Source organism: Narcine bancroftii, chromosome 6 (genome assembly GCF_036971445.1).
Source record: "Narcine bancroftii isolate sNarBan1 chromosome 6, sNarBan1.hap1, whole genome shotgun sequence".
Taxonomy (NCBI): Eukaryota; Metazoa; Chordata; class Chondrichthyes; order Torpediniformes; family Narcinidae; genus Narcine; species Narcine bancroftii.
In genome coordinates, this window is record NC_091474.1 from 22,784,891 (window position 1) to 22,803,888 (window position 18,998).

The 18,998-nt window shown below is 42.2% G+C and overlaps 1 protein-coding gene and 1 long non-coding RNA gene across 9 annotated transcripts in view; both read left to right on the forward strand.

The window, feature by feature from the left end:
- The window catches only part of LOC138735810 (protein NDRG3-like), a 124,422-nt gene that overhangs the window by 7,401 nt on the left and 98,023 nt on the right, over positions 1 to 18,998 (forward strand). Inside the window, exon 2 of one of the 8 annotated variants that reach the window (XM_069884268.1) lies at positions 14,349 to 14,394. The exons of the other annotated variants lie outside the window; for them this stretch is intronic. The gene's annotated coding sequence lies outside the window, so the exon portion shown is untranslated. The remainder of the gene's footprint in view (positions 1 to 14,348; positions 14,395 to 18,998) is intronic. 8 annotated transcript variants of the gene reach the window in all.
- Positions 2,591 to 3,891, forward strand: LOC138735811 (uncharacterized). The gene is made up of 2 exons (XR_011339951.1): positions 2,591 to 2,682; positions 3,607 to 3,891. It is a non-coding gene; the product is annotated as an uncharacterized lncRNA (long non-coding RNA).

An 18,998-nucleotide genomic window follows, 5' to 3' on the forward strand; every position in this document is an offset into this window, starting at 1 on the left:
ATCAACAACAAGCTCAATCAGAGACTCATTTAAGGACTCTTACTTAGCTCATTATTAATGTGAATATTTATTTTCTGTATTTGCAACATCAGTTTGTTTACATTTCTTTCTTTTTTTTTAAATTTTTTATTTTTCACACCATAAATCACAATAGCCATGATATACACTTTTTCTTTTTCACACATTTACAGTGACTTTTTCTCCTCCCTCCTCCCAAGCCACCCCCCCACCCCCCCCCCCCCTCTGTTTACATTTCTTTCTTGAGTACAGGGTGCAGTTACTGCTAATTAGAAATTCAGCCTGGCCCGCAGGAAAAAGAATGTGAGGTCATGTATATACACTGACAATAAATCTGAACTTTGAACCCATGGACTTTGGAAGTGTGATCAATTTGAAATGATGGGTGTCTCGCATATCATGTTGTGTCACTCGGGTCTGTCCATTGCACCACATGCACCATTAACAACAACAAGGAGTCTGTAGGGCACTACCAGTAACCACAGAGACAAGCTGAGGAAACGATAGGCTTTAATACATAGAAGAACCTTGCTGGCCTGGATCCCAGGATAGGAATGGCGGCCAGGGAAAGGTGGCTCGATGTTTATGGCCCAGGACCATGAGGGAGGAGTCATAGGGTATGAGTTATTCATGAGTGGGCCAGCTCCATATATACAACCGACAATGATAACTATATACAGTGGAGGAAACATCACCACAGAGTCGTACTTCAGAGAAGAGGTGGAAAATCTCCTGATATGGTGCAAGAGTAACAACCTGAGTCTCAACGGTGGAAAAGATGAAGGAGATGGTCAGGAGGACCAGGAATGACTACCCTCAACTACACATTAATAACTCTGCAATGTAAAGAGCTATCATGGACACACATCTCCTCACTTGTCAGGAGGGTGCAACAGCCAATACAAGCAGGATGGAACATTCAGAATCCAAATTTACTGCCATGAACATGTCACAAAATTCATTATTTCACAGCAGTGCAAACATTTATATGAACCACCTTACAAAATAAATTAAAATAGTGCAAGAAAAATTCATAGTAAAGTAATATCTGTGATCCCCGATGGCAGAGGGGGAAGAAGCTGTCCTTGTGCCGCTGAGTGCTCATCTTCAGGCTCCTGTACCTTTTTCTTGATGGTAGCAGAGTGAAGAGGGCCTGGATGGTGACGGTCCTTGAGGATAGAGGCTGCTTTCTTAAGGCACGACCTGTTGTAGATGTCCTTGATAGCGTGAAGGCTGGCTTCAAACATGAACCTAACTGCTCTAGTCTTGTAATTAATTAGTGCAGATAAACTGTAAATGACTTGACCGGTGCAATCCATCACCATCTGGTGCAGTGTGTCATTTGGAAATGGTCTTGGAGAAGGATTGTACCGGCAATCTCAAAGAAATTGATGGAAATACTCAGCAACGTCAGGCTAATTTCCAACAGCTTTTAGCACCTTGCCCATCGAATGAGCGCAGCCAGTGGGAAGGGTGGAATTCAAGAACGTTGCCTCCTATATTATTGAGCCAATTTGCCAAACGGATTCCGCTGTCCAGCTGATTAATTCTTCACGACAAATCCATTTCGGTGATCCTCAGCATTCCACGAGGGACAATAGTTAAAATTCACTCTTTCCTGGAATCATAAAATGTTACAACATCATTGCGCCTCTTAGTTCCCCATGCCCTTAACATTTTCAGTTTAATTTTCCGCTTGGTTTTAAAAGCTGTTTGGATTCTGCAGCCAATGCAGTTTCTGCCAATCTGCTCCATTCCATCATAATAAATGTTAAAAACCTGGCTAGCATCTTAAATTTATCTCCCACTACTAATTTACCAACTTGTTTATCTTACAAGAGCCCTTCACAATTTTGACCTTAAAATTTCTCTTAGTTGCTTTCATTTTGATGTAAAGATCATCCATCTTATTAACAGCTCCTCATAAAATAAGCACCTCTCAGTGCTGATGTCACCTTCTTGAATCCCTCTTACAAATTCCTCTTGTCTTTGTCTCTTTCCAAAAGCAGGGCCCTTTAACCAAGATATTTTATCCCAACTCTCATTTAACCATAAGCTATTCAGCATTTTCCTTTTGATTTTATGCTAGATACTTCAATTCATAAAACAGTTTCATTCTTTTCCAAGGGCTTATTTACTGGTACTTGATCCATCCTGCTTGCATAATGAAGATGAGCTAATTTATCTCACAAAAAATACCACTGAGGTTGGTGATAGTTTATGATCTGCTAGGAGCAGATCATCTTTCATGCTCTGCAACTGTGCTGTTCTCCTTTTCCCCGCTCGAATGCTTTTAAGATTGTTAACTCTGATGTTGCCTTGACTCTATATCATTTGATCTCTCCCGGTAACTCTGCACTTTGGAATTGTCTTACTTGAGCTGAGTATATTAGTTGGACTGCTTGCAAATCAAACTTCATTGCTGAACCTTGGTGCAGATGACAGTAAACATGAAGACTCCCTTACTCAGAGCCCTGCAAGTTTCTTGTTTTTGTGCAGCTCCTTTTTGAAAGATGCTGTTGAATTTTCATCCCTTGTCTCTTTCCTTTAAATCATTGCAGCTCAGTGTCTTAAGACGGTGTCATGGTTAGCACAATGCTGTTACAGTGCCAGCGATCTGGCTTCAAATCCTGCGCTGTCTGTAAGGAGTTTGTACATTCTCCTGTGAGTACTCTGATATGTTTAATTGCTTCATTGGTGCAGGTACAAGAGAGTTGGGCTTGCCTCTAAGCTTTAGATCACCTTTGGAGTCTGTAGTTGTCATTTTAACGGAAGGACCAGAGTTGTGTCAATGAAAGTGAAAGAGGCCATTAGGAGGCTGAAAAGCATGAATAAAACAGTAAGAGACATGGCCCATAATCAACGATTCCCAAAATCAACAGTTTAGAAAATCATTAAGAAGAAAGCTCAGTTATCACAAAGGGACTGATGTACCAAGGTAGACCTCCACTACTGATGACCGATGAATTCTCACGAGAATGAAGAAAAACATATGTCCGACGGATCAGTGTCACTCTTCAGGGGGCAGGTGTGGATGAGTCGATGACTACTGTCCGCAGAAGATATCATGAAAAGAAATAGAGGCTATGCTTCAAGATGCAAACCATAGAAAAGGTGGTTTGCTTTGGATCTTGGGCAGTACCTTCACGCCGCCACACTATGCTCTTGCCATTGCTGTGATACAAGTTAATTTTCGTCTCATCTGTCCACAAGACCATTTTCCAGAATTCTGCAGGCTCTTTTAAATTCTTCTTGGCAAACTGTAATCTGGTCATCCTTTCTATGGCTATCTCGTGGTTTGCAACTTGCAGAGTGGCTTCTGTATTTTTTTTCGTGGAGTCTTTTGCGGACAGTAGTCTTTGACACAGCCGCACCTGCCTCCTGAAGAGTGTTTCTGATCTGTTGGACAGGCGTTTGGGGATTTTTCTCTATTATGATGAGAGGTACTCTCATCAGCAGTGGAGGTCTTCCCTGGCCTACCAGACCCTTTGCGATTACTGAGCTCTTCTTATTGATGTTCCAAACGGTTGATTTTGGTAATCCTAAGGTTTGGCCGATGTCTCTTACTGTTTTATTCTTGTTTTTCAGCCTCATAATGGCTTCTTGACTTTCATTGGCGCAACTCTCTAGTTGAAAAAAGGCAACTACGGACACCAAAAAGTGATCAAAAGCAAACGTAACCTTCTGATATCTGCACCATCAAGCAATTAAGAAATACCCTAGTAATCACAAACACCTGTGAAGCCAAATGTCCCAAATATTATGCTGCTGAGAAATTAGGGGACAATGTATTAAAAAGTGCTGCAATTTCTAAATGGACAAACCAAAATGTATTCCAATAATGTTGAATAAAATCTGGAATGTGCACTCTCATGACATGTGAATTGTTTGATTACAAATTTAAAACTGGAGCACAGGCGCAAGTAAAGGAAAAAAAATTGTATTTGTCGCAAACATTATGGAGGGCACTGTATAATGGTTAACTAATAACCCTGCATTAAAAATAAACAGTTTTAAAGACAAAAATACTATATTGTATTTACAGTGAACAAATCCCTTGCATGAATATATAAATCCTAAAGCATTTTACTTTATTTTCAGTCACATTCCCTGAAAACATTTAACCATCGCTGCATCTGCAGGTTCCTCTCCCTCCACGGAGATGCCCAAAAGATGATGATTATAGATTTTTGCCAGTTGCTTGAATTCCAAACACCAGGGGTTTTACTATACATTGTAGCTTAGTATAGGAATGGCTCTGCCCAAGGTTGGAAGAAAGTGCAAAGAGTTGTGATCACTTCTCCAGTCATCAGGCAAACCAAGTTCATACTCAGTACAGTGAGAAAGGTTCTTCCCTGAGCATTCTAGCAGGTTATCGCTAACATGCATCCAGCCATACAAAGAAGAGTGATGAACACAATTACAGAGTGCAGAGTTATAGTGTAAGCATTAGTTTGTACTTAGCAAGGGCACTGTGAGAGCACAATTATGGGGTTCATTCAGAAACCTGATGGCTGCAGGGAAGAATCTGTCTCTGAGCCTGTTGGTGAACGATTGCACACACTTCAACCCACACCCCAATGTGAGGAAGGAGAATAGAGTATACCTGTGGCAAGTTGGATCTTCCTTTTCTAGACAGTGAGAGGTGCAGATGTTTGCGTTATGTTTTGAGCTGCATTCACCACATTGTGTAGCTTCTTTCAACATTGAGCAGCTCCCATATCATGCAGTGATACGTCCAGCAAGCATTCTTTTGAAGTGGCACCGTCCACCTATAAGAAGTTGTTAAGAAGTATGCCAAACTCCTCTAAGAAAGTAGAAGTGTTAGATGGTTTCTTGGCTGTGTCATTACTGTGGATGGTCCAGGTCAGGCAATGGGAGATTTTTCTTAACGTTTAATCACCACTTCAGCACCATTGATGTGGACAGGATAGCCTGCTCTACAGCCTCTCTCAAAGTCTGTCATCAGCACCTTTGACTTGTGTTGAAAGAGCGATTGCATTGGCATCATTCCACTCGACCTCCTTTCTGTATTCTGTCTCATAATGTCCTGCCTTCCATCAGTCCCATCTACACCACCCAGGGTCTCCGGAAGGATGCCAGCAGATAAAATTATTCATCCACCCTAGTTCCACTCTCTTCCTCATTCAATCGTACAGAAAATATCTGAGCATGTAACCTCCAGATTCAAGGGCAGTTTCTTTCCTGCTGTTATCAGATTCCTATTTAGACCTCTTTGGTTTTAAAAAAAACCCTTGCCCGTTTTTAAAAAAAAACGATACCTTTTCAATATCTAAAACTATGCCCTGCACATTTTGACTTGGTGTAACACTATACCCTGCACTTTATCCTTGCTCTTTCTCCTGCACTTAAGTATGGGTTGACTTAACTGGATAGCACACAAAGCAAATGTTTTTACTATCTTGGTACATGTCATGTAAACAATTCAATATTTGATTCTGCCATAAGTACAAGTAAACAGCTTAAGCAGGCAAAAAAGACAAAAATCTTGTTGGCGCACTATGATGTCAAAGAGCAGAAGTCACCTCTACGTTTATCCATCCTACGTTGAAGAAGGGTTTAGGCCTAAAATGTTGGTTAATCAATAAAACCACTGGTATCTGGCACCTATGCTAATGAATACACCTGCATTAAGAATAAACAGTTTAAAAGACAAAAATAGTATACTGTACTTACCATCATAAGTAGATCTTCAGAGCCTGGTTGTTGTTTAAGTGGTGTGTGATTGGTGAACTAGTGGTGAGGCGCGCCAACTTTAAACTTGTGCATTATTTTGCCGGTTGCTTGAATTTCAGACACCTTTACCTCCCATGGAAGCTGTGAGACCTGCTGAGTCCCTCCAGCATTTTTCTGTTTTTACTACAATCACAGTGTCCGCAGACCTCCGTGCTTCACTCCGACACCTCTGTGTTCACTGAGTTTGCATTAACATTGACCCCTCTAAGACTGGAGTTGTATCAGGTGCCCCAACTGAGGTTTAAGCACCCCCCCCCCCCCACCACCCCCACCGCACTTGAGCTCCTTGATGGATAATTCTCAATTCTCGCTCTGACAGGCTCAGATTTGGAAGTCTTTTTCTTTTAAAGCTCCAGACATGATTCAGTGTACAATGGCACTCATCCAACTGCCTTTGGGACTAAACACCTCGGTGTGTGCAGAAATTGCAAGTCTCCATTGGTTTATTTTGATCCCATTACCTCATGCTATTCATAACATCGACCAGTTTCCCTGCTGTACTTTAATTTATCTTCACACTCTTTGGATTGAGACAGCGAAATGGTTGTAAATGTGTCACTATTTTATTGTAGAAAGTATAAAAGCAATCAAATCAGTGCAGTTCTGGTTGCTATGCTCTAGAAAGGATCTCATTAAGTTGGAAAGGCTGCAAAAAAGATTCACAAGGATGTTGGAGGGCTTGAGTTGTAAGGAAACACTCTATAGAGAGTGTCTTTTGTTTCTGTACTGCGGGGGGTGGGGGAGATGACCTTGCAGAGGTGTATGACGTCATGAAGAGCATCGATAACGTAAACGGTCACAGTCTTTTTCTTAATACCAGAAGATTAAAGGTGAAAGGGGTAATGTTTTCCGTAGAGTCGGGTGGGTAGCTGGAATGAATGACCAGAGGAAATGGTGGAGGCGGGTACAATTGCAATGTTTAAAAAGCCTTTGGACTGGTGCAAAAGGTTTAGAGGGATGTGGACCTCGTACTGGCAAATGGGATGAGCTATGATGGACAGCTTGTTCGTGTGGACAAGTTGGGCTGGTGTTGACAGCTGCATGCTGTTTTTGTAGTATTTGTCAAAAGAATCTGGTCTGTGGGGTTTCAAATGGAGACAATAATTTTTTATGTTTTTAATTTTAATGATCCAGCTCAGTAGAAAGCCCTTCTGACCCGTGCCACCCAAATAGACCTGATTAACTTACCAACTCCGTGCGTTTTGAAGGGAACCAGAAGAGGTAGGTGAATGTACAAACTCCTTACAGCCAACAGCAGATTCAAAGCTGATTACTGGCGCTGTAATGGCGTTACTATTCTGCCCACAGTTATAATGAAGGATCTACTTTAATAACATATTTTCCAAATCCTCTCCTCTTAAAGCAGCACATTCTCTGACTTATCATTAATGTAGCCAGTGATTATGCATCTAAAAGGCTTTGCTTTTTCACTTCCGGACTTGTTTCTGCATTGTTCTCTTTGTGAACCAGTAACTGGACTTGGAAAGGCAAGGGGTGTTATTGGTTCAGTTGGATGAGGCAGCCATTTGCAAACTGGCTGGGTTTAATCTTTTGGTCTTGAACTTTAGCTTCCTGAGAGAAATTAACAAGCGAACTTGCACAGAACTTTACACCACAGGAACAATCCGTTTGCACCAATACACAAAAGTGCAGGAGAAACTCAGCAGGCTTCTATTAGGAAGTAAAAGGTAACCAGCGTTTTGGGCCTGAGTCCTTTGTCAAGGTATGAGCAAAAGACTTGAATAAAAATGTAGGGGGACAGGGAAGAGAAGAGAGGAAGAGGTAGGAAGGGACATAGAGAGAAGCACAGGCTGACACGCAAGAGGTCATAGATGGATGCAGGTGGGAAAGTAGAAGAGAGGAAAAGAAGAGAAGTGATAACAGGAGGAGGTAGCTCTCTGATAGGAGAGGGAAGCAGGTGGGGAGTTAGAGGAAAGGAGATGTAGAGGGATGGGGAAGAAAGAGTCTCGGGGTAGGGGTTTGATGGAAATTGGAGAAGTCCATGTGAATGATGTCAGGTTGGAGATTGCCCAGAAGGAATATTGTTCCTCCAATTTGCGGGTAGCCTGTGTGGCATAAAGCCATGGAACACTTCTCTTGTGAATCTGCAAAAAAAAAATCACTTCCTTCACTCAATCCATTGAGATCAATTGCCAATATTTGTGCAAGAATTTAACATTTTGTTTTTGGTGGCTTTCGGGAAGCTTAGGTTCTGTTCCTGAAACTGTTTTGTGTCCCTGGACCCAGATATTCCAGGTCTTATGTGTACATTTCCTGTGATCTGGTATTCATTTGGTGTTCACAGTGTGAAACCAAACACTGATCGGGTCACTGCTTTACAGGGCATCTATATGTGGGGCTCAGGGGTGACCCTGAGTTTCCTATTGCCCACCACAATATCTCAAACCCACTTGCATTTTGACCTATGTGTCTGTGACTTCCTGTGTTGTTATAATGAGGCCTGATGCTCGTCTTACATCTGGGTATGCTGCAACCTTCTGTTCTCCTGTATCGAATTCTCTAACTTCTGATGTCTCACTTTCCCTATCGATATCAGAACTGTTGTTTTTGTGGTAAGTCGTCTGTTTGTGATACTGGCTGTATTTTTCATCTCTGGTGATCTGTTCTGGGGCCTCCATGTCGATGCATTCACGAAGAAGGCTCGCCAGTGGCTATACTTCACAAGGAGATTTGGTATGTCCCCAAAGACTCTTGCAAAATTCGACAGGTGTACTGTGGAGAACAGTGGTGGCATCACTGTTTGGTATGGAGGTGCCAATGGACAGGACAGGAAAAGATTACAGAGAGATGTGAACTCTGCCATGGGCATCAGTCTTCACTTCAATAAGGGCATCTGCGGTGTCTCAACAATGCAGCCTCTATCCTCAAGGATCCTCACCACCCAGACCTTGCCCAATTCTCACTGCTACCATCAGAGGTACAGGAACCTGAAGACGTGTACCCAGCTATATAAATACAGCTTCATGAGGTTTCTGAATAGACAATGAACCATAGACACTACCTCATTTATTAAATATGTAATATATAGCAAGTTTGCACCTGTAATGTTGCCACAAAACAATACATTTTGTGACATGTTCATGACAATAAATTCTGATAGCTTCATTAGTGCATCTTGACTTGCTGCTTCAAGCCTTATTATCATGCATATCAAAGGTATAACAGATCAGATACTATATATTGTCATGTAACAAGTGTAATATTACACAAAATTGCCTTTAGTCTGTCACAAGGCAGACAGATTCGCCATTACTATTTGCATTGTCCAGCACCCCTTCCACTCTGAGAAAGAGAGGGAAAAGATAACTCCCCCCCCCCCAGAGTTACTGAGTATCCATGGATTTGCCTCCAGCGCTCCCACAGCCTCTTTAGCCGCACAAGATTCCAGTTCAGTTTAAACCATCAGCAACCTAATCTCAGATTGAAACCTCTGACACATTAAAATGGTGATAGTAGAGGGGAAAATCTTCTTGAATCTGGTGATGCCTGCAGTCTGAGGCAGTGGGAAGTGCTGATGGAGGAGTGGAACATTGTGTGATGGTCTGAGCTGCATTCACCGTGCTCAAACCCATACACTTGTAACATTGCACATCACCTATCACCTGTCCCATTAACAATGAATCCCCACAACCACTCTGGCCCCGGCCTATCCCTCCCCACCTCTGCAATTTAAAAGAACTGGTTGTCTTTCTTTCTCCAGTTCTGCTGAAGAGTCAGGCCACTGAAACACAAAACCGTTTCTCCTTCCACAGATGCTGCCTGACCTGCTGAGTGTTACCAACATTTTATTCTGGGCCAACAGTCTTGAGTTTCCAATTTCACTTTTCTTTGCACTTGCTGACGATACTTTTGCCAGTTTTCATTCCACTGTAGCTAATCCAGAATTTGTGGAATTTTGAAAAAATTATCACTGTGCAGTGGTCTTATCTGTGCTGCTTTTAAAACCCTAGATACAAGCCATTGGTTGCAAGATTTTTAGTCACTTTTTCCTTTATCAGTATTAAATTCCTCTGGTAGACACTTTGTTCTTGATTATTTATGTCTTCAGGAAGGAGAGACAAAAATATTTGCTTAATTCCTCTTTGAATCGGGCGCATCTTATTCTCTCCCACTTTAACGAGTTATTGAAACTGAAATTATGCTCCATCTGTCGCGGATATAAATAACAAGCAGCGAGACTCCTCCGTGGCTGTGGAGAGAGGGGAGGTGGCAAGATCTTCATCTATTCTGCAAGAGCTAGCGTCTGCACAGAGGAGAGAACTGACTTTATGATTCCTTAAAATTCACTGATGGGCGTAAAAGTCAGGATAACTAATCAGCTATGAGCACTTTATTGATGATGAAATGGAGATTTTTTTTAAATTGCATGGTCTTGGAGGGAGCTTGTCACAGAAGAAGCACAACACTGAAACATAGAACTATCATTATAAAGGTGTTACACCACTGTCAGTGGTATTCTGGATTGAGGTCAGTGGGCATGCATTTTCTGGATGATTATCAGGCAATGGGGGTCGCTTTCTATAAAAAAATATAGAGATTGGATTGCCAGCTAAGGTAGAGGATTCTCCGAGAGAGGAATAATTAGTCATGTTATGCCAATATTGTGTTCTCGCCCATGCACAGGTCATCTGGTACCTGCAAGGGATAATTTTATTTTTAGTTGTTTACTCTTAGTGATCTGAACCTCAGAGGCAATGGGAATAATTGTCCATCCTTAAAAGCCCTTGTGGTGACCAATTACCTTGACTGGTGAGGGTACTCTCTCGATACTGTTGGGCAGGGAGTTCTGGAATTTAGACTGTACTCCTTGGAGTTCAGGGGGGACCTAATGGAAGCATTTTGAATGTTGAAAGGCCTGGACAAAGAAATATAGGGCAGTCTCTGGTGCAGCTTCTGGATTGAAGGGTGTCTATTTTAAAAGAGGAGTTTCTTTAGCCAGAATTGTGAACCTCCATGCCCACTTTCACGACCAGGATTCTCCACCCCCCCTCCCCACTGAAGACCCACTTTAAGCCTTCTTCCTCCTCTTGGACACCTTGACCTGGCCAGCTGCCCACTCAGGATCTTTTGCCGCCGAGTCGTCAACCGTCTCAACTTCACCACTCCCCTCTCTTATACCACTCTCACCTCCTTTGAATACTCTGCCCTCTCCTCTCTCCACAACAATCCTGACTGCATTTTAAAAACAAAGGGCTCAAGCCTGAAACATTGGTTATGTATCTTTATCTTTGCAATAGACAGGACACTGTTTGACCTGCTGAGTTTCTCCAGCATTGTTTTTACTTTTATAATAAAAAAATATTTCAATAGGGGGAGACAGATTTATTTTGTGGTCTTGGAGTAGTTTATGGTTAGGGTAGCGAGGGGAAGTTCAAGAGCTTGAGGGCTTGGGGTGGGTGGTTGGTGGGGAGACTGTTCTTGAGCGTAGAGGTGGGGGACTTCAGGTTTCTGTTGCTCACCAGGGTCCTTTGTGATGTTGGGTGCCTACTTAAAGCAGTGGCTCACAGAATGTCTTTAAAGGACAGGAAGTCAGAGCCAATGGTAGACTTGGCTATGTTTACCCCTTTCTGGATGAGAGGGGTTGGAGCAATATTCTAAATGTAATAGTGACTTTGATAACACAGCATGGAAGCCCTGACATCAGGTACAAAGCATTAACAGTGGAGAAAGTGGAGAGCACCAAGTTCCTTGGAATCCACTTAAGAACTGATCTATTGTGGACACATAACACCTCCTCACTTGTCAGAAAGGCGCGCAGGGACTGCCTTTCCTGAGAAGGTTCAGGCTGCCAAGACTACCGGTCAGCATTCTGTCAAGTTTCTACAGGAGCTTTTGCAAGAATATCTTGGCCCGCTGCATCACTGTGTGGTGCATTTGCTGTGGAGCATCAGATCAGAAGTCAATCCACAGGACCCTAAAAGCAGCAGACAGGATCCCTAGGGACTCTCCTTCCCCACCCCCATCTCCTCCTCACCCCCTCCCCATCAATGAGATGCACAGGAATTGCTGTTTAAAGAAGGCTCACAAAATTAGTGGGTACTCCTACCATCCCGCACACAGCATCTTCCAGCTACTGCCATCAGCAAAGAGATGCTGAGAAACAGCTTCTTCCCACGGGCAGTGAGAATGCTGAACAACTCCCTATGACTACTATTTATTAATAATATTTAATTTTAATATATGTTTATAATACATCATGTATAGAACCTCTCTGTATAAGTGTTATGTCTGGTTGTGTGTTTGCCTGTTTTTCACCATGGATTGGGGAATGCTGTTTTGTCAGGTTGTACTGTTACAATCAGATGAGAAATAAATGTGCACTTGAACCTGTTAGGATTCTAATTTGCCGCCGGTTTAATTATGCAATCTATCCTTGGAAGAAACTGGATGGGGGACAGAAAGAGTGGCACTGTTAAGATTGCTGATATTCTTGGGAGAGGTGAAATCTCTCAGCTTGCACTGTCTTGGGAGCTGGTATGATTTTGTCCGCCCACAAACAGAGCCTGTTTCCAGTTTCCAGGCAGGTACGAGTGCGGAAAGGGACAGGTACTGAATGTGCGGAAAGGGACAGGTACTGAATGTGCGGAAAGGGACAGGTACTGAATGTGCGGAAAGGGACAGGTACTGAATGTGCGGAAAGGGACAGGTACTGAATGTGCGGAAAGGGACAGGTACTGAATGTGTGTTCTTGATTTTAAAAAAAGGAGAATGCAGAGCTTTCCGTGACTTTGGGATGTCCCCAAAGAACTTTGCAGTCATTTAATCACTTCTTAAAATGCAGTCTTTATTGCCGAGGTTTCCACTTTGCAACCCAAGGGAGCCCGTGCCAATTTTAGCATCTTTTTGGCTGTTTTTGATTGAGTGAATAAAAAAAGAGACCCATTTCTATCATGCCGTCACCATTTTGGAGGCCTCCAAAACTATTTATGACAGTGAAATGCTCGCGATAACTGATCCCACTGACACCAATGTGTATTGATCAAATAGTCACTTTTATTCATTTTCCTAAAGCTCGTCTCTCAATGGTCTTGCTGCTTTCATTAATATGAGAACAGGAATTAGGAGCAGGGGTAGGCCATTTGCCACTCTAGCCTATTCCACCACTGAGAGCAGCCATAAAGAAATATTGAAAAAGGACACCACTATTACAAGCTTCCATTTTTATTTGAATGGGATTGTCACTTTAAGAGTTAACAAATCAAGCTGCAAACCTGCACAGATTTGGAGAGACTGGGGTGGCAACAATCGGGTATGGACTGTGCTTTAAAGAGGAGAGAGGAATTGTCCCCGGGACACAGGTGGAGAGAGTCATGTGGCCATTTTAAAGGAACAGCACTTTGTGATCAGCAGCTCTTTCATGAACACTGGTTATGGACAATTTGTTTGATTCTCCCTGTTGGGGATTATTGAACCCCACCGTGGCCAAAGGAACAGTAATTTTGAAGGGGTATTATTGAACCACGCCATGACAAAAAGAAAGGTCACTTTGATTGACCGGTATTTGGGTTTTTGGAAGCAGGAGAATTTCTGCTTTTGGATTGTGACCATTGTAATAGTCATTTTGCCTGACCCATGCTTGGGTTCTAGAAGAACTGTGAAAGTCACACATTTTGTTTTCCCTTACGAAAGGAAAAGGGGAGTTGTGACAACCATTCAGCTGAAAGAGCTCTGGAAGCAACACGACAAGAATCCGTAAGTTTTCAACTGTCTGGTCACTCGGAGTCTCCCACCTCCTTTGTGATTACTTCTTTGCCTCAGTTCAAGAGTCTTTGTGTCAACACTGGATTTGTGCTCAACATTTGGAAGAAGATTCATGTAGAAAGGAAAAAAACAAATGATCAACTACCAAAATTAATATTGATGCAAAATCAACTAATCCCTTTCACAATAGATAACCTTTCCTTTAGAGAATGGGAGAGAAAAGGGATCAAAAGAATAGAAAATTGTTTTTCTGGAAATAAATTATTATCTTTTGAACAAATGAAGTACAAATATAGTATAACTCACGGTACAATGTTTGGATACCACCAACTGAAAACTTACTTGAAGGACAAATTTCAACCTGGAAATCAGAATATAGCCTGAGAATACAGCAATGGTACATAGAAATGAATAAATGTATTCCACTGGAAAAAATAATATATAATTTAAGAAATAACATCATAGTATTCGAACAAATTTTGGAACCGTACATGGAACACAACAGAGAAATCCTACTGCAGACCTCCACCACCTAAAATGACAGAAGGAGAAGATGAAACGAACTGACCCAGTGTGTAAAAGTAGATGACACAATTTTCTTGTTTATTTTCATTGTGTGATGACATTGTTTAATGGGTTTAATGTATCGTATATGTTGAACATTTAGTGGGTGGGGAGGGGGGTGGGAAGGAGGGAGGGAAGGGAGGGGGAAAAAGGAGAGAAAATGACACTATGTATATTCAAGAGGGAAATGTTTGTGTGTATTTTGGTCAATATGTTTCATAGTGTGAAAAATAAATAAATAGATTTTACACTGGATTTGTAAGACTGACTTTGGATTTACTTTCCAGAATCGTGCCTAAGCTGCAATGGTCTTGGGACACACGCATTTAAACAGTAAGAGTTTCTTTCTACTTAGGATTTCCAAATTAAAGGGCTTGTGATGTTTTCCAAAGAAGAACACAAACATTTTTAAGAAATATGATTAAATGAGTTGGAACAAGGGTACTTGATTGACACCTTTGGTGGATCAATCAGTTGCCTTGGGTGGAAAATTTGATCAGTTCAGAAAAGGAGAAGGGGAACTTGACTGGAACACAAGACCATGAGGAATCTGTACAGGATGGGGAAGACATTTCATCTTGTGGGAGAATCTGGAAAAAAGGATTGCTCTTAAAAAAGGCTAACCATTGAAAATGGGGATTTTTATTTTCCCCTCCCTTAGAGGATTGAATGTCTTTGGAACTCTCTTTCTCAAGGGGCATAAGAAGTAGAGTTTTGGAATGCAAGGGAAATGGAGGGTTCACTTCATAAGCAAAGGGGTGAATAGTGATCAGGATATCAATACGACTGAAAGAATGAAGAGAAGATTGAGGAAATGAGTTATTGGGAAGGTTGGGACTCCATTCCCTGGATCGTAGAAGAATGAGGGGAGATTTGATGGAGGCATACAAAATTCTGAGGGGTATAGACAGAATAAATACAATCAGGCTTTTTCCACTGAGGTCAGGTGAAAAACAAACCAGTGGACATGGGTGAAGGTTGAAAGGAGAAGAGTTTAAGGTGGAACTTTTCTTCACACAGAGAAGTGGCAAACGCAAGCTGAATTTGAACATTTAAGAATCTTCATGGATGGGAGGGGTAGAGAGGGGCATGGACTGGGTACAGGTCAGTGGGACTAGGCAGAATAATAGTTTGGCACAGACTGGAAGGGCCAAGGGGCCTGCTTTCTGTGCTATGTTGTTCTATGGTTCTCTAGTAGGCAGGACTGTAGACTGAGGGACCGATCAGATAATCTTACTGAAAAATGAGGGATTGGCTTTTAAATTTGAAAAGACGCCTGCTGACAGGTGAAAATTGTTTCCTTGGCTGGAGGAGTCCAAACCAGGGAGCTTTTCAGCATTGATTAAGAAATTGAAATTGTGCTATTAGGTCCTAACAGTCAGGCATTTGCCACCATTTGCACGAGAAGTCTAGCGTCGATGCGGTAAAGGAGAACTCGACTAGGTGCATGGAAAGAGGCACAGAACATGCAGATGTGAAGGGTGGAGGTTTTGTGGAGCATCATGGCCCCACCATGGCCCATCTGGGCTGAATGGTCTATTTCTGTGCTGGAAATTCCTTGACATCCCAGCAAATATTCAGTGGAAAGAATTAAAGTGATGTTTCCAGTTGCTGAGCAGAAACAAAGTTTAAAAAGTGCGTGTGCTTCAGTCATTAAGTTTGTTTCCCTTTGCTCATGCTGCCTGACCTGCTGAGAGTTTTCCACAATTTTCTTTTTACATTTCTCCGCTGCTTCTAACATGCATTGTATTTAATTCTTGATGATCCTTTTGGCCTGCAGTGATTTTCATTGCACAGCTCATTTTTAGACACTGTTTTTGCCCAATATTTCCCAAAACAAACACCATCGCTTGTGATGTGGGTTTCACATGGTGTCAGGGATCCCATGGTAACTGAAGCTGCCTTCTGACAAAGCTGGCAACAGCAAGCACAGCCCACACCCTAGCAGTTTTTACTCTCAACACTGAGCAATGTAAACTGCTTGTGTACCAAATCGGGTTAGTTTGTAGTGTAAATAACGTGGCTTTAGGCTTGAATCCTGGATCTCGATAAATTACAGTTGCTGTTCAATGTGGCTCCATGCACGACTCTCTTGTGCGGTGAGTTATTGGCTCAGTTAACAACAGACACTCGAATGTATTTGCCCTTGAGGTTTCTGACTTTCAGCCACACCTGGAGGAATGCCTTAATTTTAAATGTCTTTAGCCTTACTTTCCGCATCTCTTGAAGCTCCTATTCCCACACTTCTCTTTGATATCAATCTTTCTAAGTCTGCACATTCCCAAATATCTTTCCTCTGCCATTGATTGGCATGTGCTCAGTCTCCAAATTCCCTCACTAAATATCTTTTAGTCCTTTCGTCTCTAAGTCATGCCTTACAACTAAGCTGTTCGATCATGATTCAACGACAGTTCTATTCTGTTGTTATCAGACTCTTGAAAGATCCCTCAATATTACCATTTTAAATATTTAAGTTTTAAATTTAGTCATGGAGCACAGTAACAAGCCCTTCTGGCCAATGAGCTCTTGCTGCCCAATTACACCTAATTGACTTACAAACTCGGTACGTTTTAAGGGTGGGAGGAAACTGCAGCACATGGAAGAAACTCACGCAGACATGGGGAGAATGTATAAACGCCTTACAGAGAGTGCCGGATTCGAACCCAGGTTACTGGCACTGTAACAGTGTTGCGCTAACCACTGCACTAAGCGTACCACCCTAAAACTGTTACCTTTTCTCAGCGTCTCTGCATTTTTGTACTATCTTCCTTGCTGGACTATGTATGAGATATCTAGCTGGATTGTACTGAAAACAAACTATCACACGTGACAATAAGCTTTGTTTTGCTGGGTAGTGAAGAGTTTTTGTTCAATGGCACTTTTGTGAAATCGCTTGGGACACATTACCAAGTTAAAATTTTTTAGCTTGTTTGAGTGAATTTGGTTGTGGAAGGGAATTTACAGAACAGCAAGTAGGCTACATGTTGGTAGATGGATTCCCACGCAGCAGGAATTATACTCCTCCAGTTCTGGCATCACACAAAACCCCATTTTATTCCATTGCTCCATTATTAGTGGCTCTGCCTTTTAGCTGCCAAGACCCGGAGCATAGAAATTCCTAAACCTCTCAATGTGTCACCTTCAAAGTGCTCCTTAACCCTACCCTTTTGATCAAGCTTTAAGTCATTATAGGTGAAAACTCCGCCTAACGCTGGAGGTCAGGATTGAACATAGGTTGCTAGCGAGATCAGGCAGTGTTCTACTAGCTGTGCCATTAGCTGGCAGATCGTTTCACTGAGCACCTCAGCTCTGTCCGCCACAATAATGTGGATCTCCTGATGGCCACCCATTTCAATTCCACTCCCCATTTCCTTGTTGACATGTATGTCCATGGTCTCATGCACTACTAGACTGAGACCACCCACAAATTGGAGGAATGACACCTCCTTTTCCATTTGGGTACCCTCCAACCGGATGGTATTTACATTGACTTCTCCAGTTTCTATAAAGACCCCCCCCCCCCCACACACACACACACACACACACACACACACACACACACACACACACACACACACACACACACACACACACACATTCTTCATCCCCATCTCCTTTCCTCTAGTTCTGTCTCTCTCTCTCTCCTTTCACAGCCAAAATCAATACCCACCTTTCCTTTTATCATCCAATTAACATCTTTTGTTTGTTGGTTTGAACTCCTCTCTCTTCTATTTTTCCCCCTTTCTCTCCCCAGTCTTTATTCAGAAGCCTGTCTGCCTTTTGTTTATACCTTGAAGAAGGGCTCAGAACAGAAACATCGGTATAAATCTTTACCTCCTATGGACGCTGCGAGACCAGCTGGGTTCCTGCAGCACCTCTGTGTGCTTATGTGTCACCCTAATAGTGTTGGAAAAGGGAGATGTGGGAAGAAGATCCACCATGATCTTGGTTAATGGTAGGGCAGGCTCAAAGGGCTGAATGGCTTGCACCTGCTTCGAATTGTGTTGTGCTCTGAGGTCATTAAACATGGGAATGAAAACCAATGATGGTCAACAGAGAGTTAGCAACACAATTCTCACTGATACAAATCAGGGCATACAGCAAGTTATCCATGGAGTCTTGGTCTTGGTGCTGAACAAATTTATATAAGCCTCTTCAGTTTCTCGTTGATCAAGTTTACAACACCTTAAATTTCTCCATCTGTTGCCAGTCTTTATCTGCTGCTTGTCTGTTCGTGGTGTCTCCAGATTTGTTTGCATGTTAATTATTTTTATACAACAAATTTTTGCATAGTATATATAGAGCATAGAATGTTCCTGCGCAGTACAGGGACTTTGGCCCATGATGTTGTGCTGACCTGTGTAAACCTGCTAAAAAAAAAACTAAATCTTCCTTATTTCAGAACCCCCTATTTTTCTTTCATCCATTTGCCTGTTTAAGAGTCTTTTCAACGTCCCTATTGTACCAGCCTCCACCACCACCACCCCGGCAACACATTCTAGGCCCTCACCCATCACTGTGCAAAATAAAAGTGCATCCCTGATGCCTCTCTTAAACATTCCTCCCCTCACTTTGAACAGATGTCCTCGAGTGTTTCCTCCTCTTGTTCCGGAAAAAGGTGCTGGCTGTTCACACTATCTATGCCTCTCATAATCTTGTAGACCTGTATTAAATCATGTCTCGTCCTTCAAAGAGAAAATCCCTAGCTCTGATACTTACCTCATTTGTTGTTTTTTCTATCAATGGCCACTGTGCTAACTTCGATCCTTTTTCTTGAATCCCACTCACAAAGGAGAATGTAGTTTTGCCTTTTATTTTCTCCACCACCCCTCCCCCCCACACCAATCACTTATCTGCTCCTTGGATAGCACTCCAGTTCAGAAGGTTGTGGATTCAATGCCCACTCCAGTTGCTTGAGAACATAAATCTAGATGGAG